Genomic DNA, 5278 nt, shown 5'->3' with positions numbered 1-5278 from the left:
AATCATTTCAGTTGCACTAATCAGTTCCACACAACGACACCTCAAATCTGTGTTAATAAAGATCATCAACAGGCAGGCAGGTAGATGCAATGCTGGCACATTGTAATTAAATGTATCCAAAAATTATTTTATGATGCGTATAGAGTACAGTCACAGCATGTGTTGAATGTGTCCGTAATTGTACCGCAGACCAATCCTAATCTTTCTTCTAATAATAAAGCACGGATTGACTTTGTCGGGTATGTTGGAGGCGGAGGCGGCGGCGGTGGAGGTGGAGGCGGCAGCGGCGGCGGAGGTGGAGGTGGAGGTGGAGGTGGAGGTGGAGGTGGAAGTGGAGGCGGCGGCGGCGGCGGCGGTGGAGGTGGATGGGGACAAATTCGACTACAACATAGAGGATTGTCGCCGCAGGTTCCAGGCCGTCTACCCTGGTGAATTGTTCAAGCACGACACCTAGGGTTCCCCATCGCTATCCTTTGGTTCGCCTCTGGTGTCTACCACGACGTTCCAATCGCCGGAGTCGGAGCTCCGCCATCGTCCAGTCCTCGCGAAAATCCTCCATCGCATCGAATTTTTTATTTCTTCCAGCACTTTGGTGAGATTGCTTCTGCACTGTTCGTCACAGGACGGTGAGTTCCTTCTCACTGAAACATCTCGGTATATTATGTTTGGCATCAATTTTTTAGCCCCCTACCAATTGTTGTCAAAAGTAGGCCTGGCATTGTCAAAATAGCTTTTGAGGGAATTTTTTTAGAAACAAACTTCTGTGAGGCACAATCATAATCTGTGTGTTAGAAATAAGCTTTGTTCATGTATATTATTATGCCCAATTTAAAACTGAGTATGATCAGAATGGTTTCATTATGGTTATTGACTTGTGACTGAAGGACTATGTCATTGTTGCCCCGTAAAGATTTGTGCAGGTCCATACTTCCTTTTTCCAATGTATTGCGCGGTCGAGGTCTCTAGCAAGGATACCCTCCCTGGGGTGTTCCGCAACTTCTTGGACTCCGTCTGCTCGCCGAACGCCAGTGGAGATCCGCTGCTGCAACACCTCAAGGAAGCGTCCTGCAACACGGCGCAACGGCCGCAGGATTGTCCTTCAGGAACTCGGCACCTGGACCTAGGCAGGGCAACGTCGTCTGTGCTATCCTTGTCATCCTGGTGAGCCATACTTTCCTTTTCCGATCCGTCCGTTTGGAAACGGAAAAGCTTTATTACTTTGTTCGTTCATCTATCTGGAGGTCCTAGAAATTGAGGCATGTTGGATGCAGTATTAGCAGCTGGATTAACTGTGCTCAGTACCACCAATGTTTTTCTTGAAATGTGTTTTACATGCTTAAATGATGTGCTTGCTTGTTACATAGTTGTTTTTAGCTACCTCTCTGGGTGTGATCTAAGCATAAGATTTCCCTCAAATTCAGGGGCGATCGACAATATCAATGGATGATACTTTGAAGGCTGTTGCATCTAGGTAATTTGGACCTAGAAGGACCAATTAGTATGCAGATGCTGCCTTGTTAATGTACAAGCCGACAAATACTCGAACGCCATGATATGCTGTTCATTAATCTGTTTTTGCAAGTAAACTGGAGCTGGTTCTTTATAGTTGCAGATTTTGTAGCTTGCAAGATTACTAGAAGTTGAAACAAATTATATGTATGTGATGAATCAGCGAAAGTATATCAATCAAAGTAATGTCCAACTCCATGGACCAGAGAAAGTATATCAACTGGCAAAACAAATTAATCAAAGATAGGCGACCCTTGTATTTGTACAAATCTTTTGTGAGGCACAGAGGGCAGGCCTGGCGCAGTGGTGAAGTCCTCCCCACTTGTGCCAAGAGGTCCTGGGTTCGAACCAGCCTCTCTGCATTGCACTTTGTAGGGGTAAGACTAGGTTCCTATAATCCCTCCCCAGACCCCACCTTGTGTGGGAGCTTCTATGCACTGGGTCTGTCCTTTTGTGAGGCACTACTATAATCTGTGTGTTAGAAATAAGCTTTGTTCATGGATATTATTATGTTCAACTTGAAACTGAGTATGATCAGAATGGTTCCATACTTCCATTATGGTTGTTGTGAGTTGACTGAAGGATGATGTCATTGATGTCGTAAAGATTTGTGCAGGTGCATGCTTCCTTTTTTCGAAGTCCGCGCGGTCGAGGTCTATGTCAAGGACGCCCTCCCTAGGGTATTCCACAACTTCATGGACTGCATCTGCTCGCCCGACGCCAGTGGAGATCCGCTGCTGTGACGCGTCAAGGAAGCGTCCTGCACGGCGTAGCGGACGCGGGGTCATCCTTCAGGAACATGGCCTGCGACCTGCTCACCTAGACTTGGCGGGGCAGCGGCGTCTGTGCTATCCTCGTCATCCTGGTGAGCCATACTTTTCCCATCCATCTGTTTGGAAACGGAAAAGCTGTATTACTTTGTTCGTTCATCTATCTGAAGGTCCTAGAAATTGAGGCATGTTGGATGCAGTATTAGCGGCTGGATTAATTGTGCTCAACACCACCAATGTTTTTCTTGAAAATATGTTTACATGCTTCTGTACAGTTAAATGATGTGCTTGCTTATTACATAGTTGTTTTTAACTACCTTTCTGGGTGTTATCTAAGCATAAGTTTTCTCTCAAATTCAGGGGCAATCGGCAATATTAACGGATGATTCTTTGAAGGCTGTTGCATCCAGGTAATTTTGACCTAGCAGGACCAATTAGTATGCAGATGATGCTTGTAGTACAAGCTGACAAATAGTCGAACACCATGCTATGTTGTTCATTAATCTGTTTTTGCAAGTAAACTGGAGCTGGTTCTTTATAGTGGCAGATTTTGTAGCTTGCAAGATTACTAGAAGTTGAAACAAATTATCTGTATGTGATGGATCAGTGAAAGTTTATCAATCAAATTAATGTTCAACCGCATGGACCGGAGAAAGTATATTAATTGGCAAAACAAATTAATCAAAGATAGGTAACCCTTGTATTAGTTTCCGGATTGAAAATTAATCAAAGAGGTCTCTATTCAAGGCAAACATACACAAACCAGAGCAAGAGCACATGGAATTGTGCGGCAAGCCGTTCCTATCTTAGTAACATAGTGTTGTTTCCTTCCTGTACATATGTTTTTTCCGTTCTGCTCATTGGTTTTCTGTTGCTTTTCTCCTTAAACTTCCAAGCATGTATTTTTCTGGATAATATATGTGTTAGAATTGTATACACATCCTTTAGTATTTGAACTACTTATATATTGCTAGATCTTCTATGATCTACGGTGAAGATGAGTACATCCCTTACATCTCAGTGTTTCCCCCTTTCTATTTTACGAGGATATACCAAGGAAATGCTCTTATTGGTACAGCCGTACAGGTTATTTTCACTGTTTTTCTTAAAAGAAAAAGATTTTTTCGTTTCAGTATAATTGGGTGTTGATTTATATCATCTTCTTTTCTCGAGATTGGTCGTCCTTTGTTTTTATTTGCCTTATTTATCTCCATTAATTTAATCTTTTATTATATTGATTTCATGTTGTTGTGTTGGTCTAGGTTCATAACCTGATCAGAATGCTTATATTTGTTGATGACACTGAGACTATACTAAGTCTCCTGAAAGAGTTCGGGATCATATAATACCGAAAAAGACATTGATTTTAGTAGTCATGCACAAGTAGATGAATCTGTAGAAATCTTTTTTTTTCTTTACCTTGTGTGCACATCCAAATATCACTTGAAATTAATTGAGAGTTTTCCTCTTATATGAACAAGTAACTGCACATCTGGTTTTCTTATGCTGTAAAACACCATCGAAGAAACCACGATACTCGGTGCATTGAGGACAAGGATAGCTGACAATGGTCCTCTTTCCCCTTCAATGGCTATTTTTAAAGAGATAATTTCTGTTTTAGATTTAGTTCTCAATTCTCTGCTTTTTTTCCATGGCTCCCATCAAAAATGGCGAATTGGTTGCTGGTTTATTATGTTAGCTATGGCTGCCCAGTTGAAAAGTGAATTGCCATAATACTCGACCACTCAGCTATTTATTTATTTGTTTTAATTTAGTTATTTTCCTATTCTTTCCTTGGAGACAGTACACTATTATGGTTCTACTCTTGGCAACACATTAATATCCCAAGTTATCTTAGTTTCTTTCATGATGCCGAGTCTAAATTTATTTAGATGCAAAGGGGTTGCATGGTCCTTTGAACATAGACATTGTTTTGCCAAAGTTTTAATAAAGATGGTACCTCCAAATGAAACCTTATTCATGGAGGAGGCTTAGATCTGCTTTAACTGTTGGTATAATGACAAGCAAATAACATTTAGCTACTAGGCCATATGAAAACAGATTGTACAAGCCATAAACATTAGCAAGACATTTCTTGAAAATAGCAATTCATATTTGATATATTTCCCATTTCAGAAAACATCATTATTGTCTAAATAGAACAAGGGCAAGGCTTCATCATCCTCCGGCTCTTCGGACTTCTCGGCGGAGGAACTTGACATCGACTATGATGCATTGTTTAGATTTGTGATGCATTGTTTAGATTTGTGTTCAGTGACACTTCCAAAAGTTCTATCGATGTAATCTCAGCAACTTCACCTATGTATACCAAATATGCTTAGCAACTTGTCCTACGTGCATAAGTGGCAGCGCTAGCTATAGAAGCCAATGATGTCGATAGCTCAAAAATTTACGTTTATGTAAACATATACAGTTAAACGTAGCTAAGATTAGCTAGCTAAGCATATTTTTGTGATGTCGCTTGACATCACAAAATACCCGTAGCTTCGCCACTGATGAGTTATGCCTCGCAACAACTCAATTTGAGCCAAATCAAATTCGTGAACTACTATATATAATCATATGTGAATAATTAGTCATCTAACTGAACACCGTTTAAACCTTATTAGCCTTCAAATTGGTTATCTGTCTTGGTTTGGTTTGCCCACGCTTTGGCAACCAACTAGGATGGTGAGTATGTTAAGTTGGATCTTTCTCAGTACCTTTTCCAAAACTCCGATGCAATCTGGTCCAAATGGAAGTGCAATACCTACTTTATAGGTTTGCAATACATGATTATTGCAAGCTTAAACCCTGGGGTTTGGAAGGTACCTCAAAGTATCACTAAAATGGTAGAGTAGGTTGATCTGAAAGAAAGAAGGGCTTGTTGAGGATATAAAAGTTCGCTAGATAAAGTTGAGAATTGGGAGAATAAATGTGTCCTCGTTGCAACGCACGGGCATTGTCCTAGTTCACATTAATCAGCTCAAAGTAGGGCT

General features: G+C 41.0%; 1 long non-coding RNA gene across 3 annotated transcripts; it reads left to right on the top strand.

Annotated features, from left to right (window-relative positions):
- Window positions 1-303: 303 nt before the first annotated feature.
- Window positions 304-4909, top strand: LOC123156280 (uncharacterized). Of its 3 annotated transcripts, none has more exons than XR_006477937.1 (4): window positions 304-1161; window positions 1422-1471; window positions 2126-2374; window positions 2640-2921. It is a non-coding gene; the product is annotated as an uncharacterized lncRNA (long non-coding RNA). The 3 variants fall into 3 exon arrangements; XR_006477936.1 differs by lacking the exon at window positions 1422-1471 and adding an exon at window positions 4416-4909 and having other exon boundaries at window positions 315-1161; window positions 2640-2689; XR_006477935.1 differs by lacking the exon at window positions 1422-1471 and having other exon boundaries at window positions 318-1161.
- Window positions 4910-5278: the final 369 nt, after the last annotated feature.

Source organism: Triticum aestivum, chromosome 7B, assembly GCF_018294505.1.
Source record: "Triticum aestivum cultivar Chinese Spring chromosome 7B, IWGSC CS RefSeq v2.1, whole genome shotgun sequence".
Classification (NCBI taxonomy): domain Eukaryota; kingdom Viridiplantae; phylum Streptophyta; class Magnoliopsida; order Poales; family Poaceae; genus Triticum; species Triticum aestivum.
Note: the sequence above shows the minus strand (reverse complement) of the source record. Positions and strands in the feature narration are given on the sequence as shown.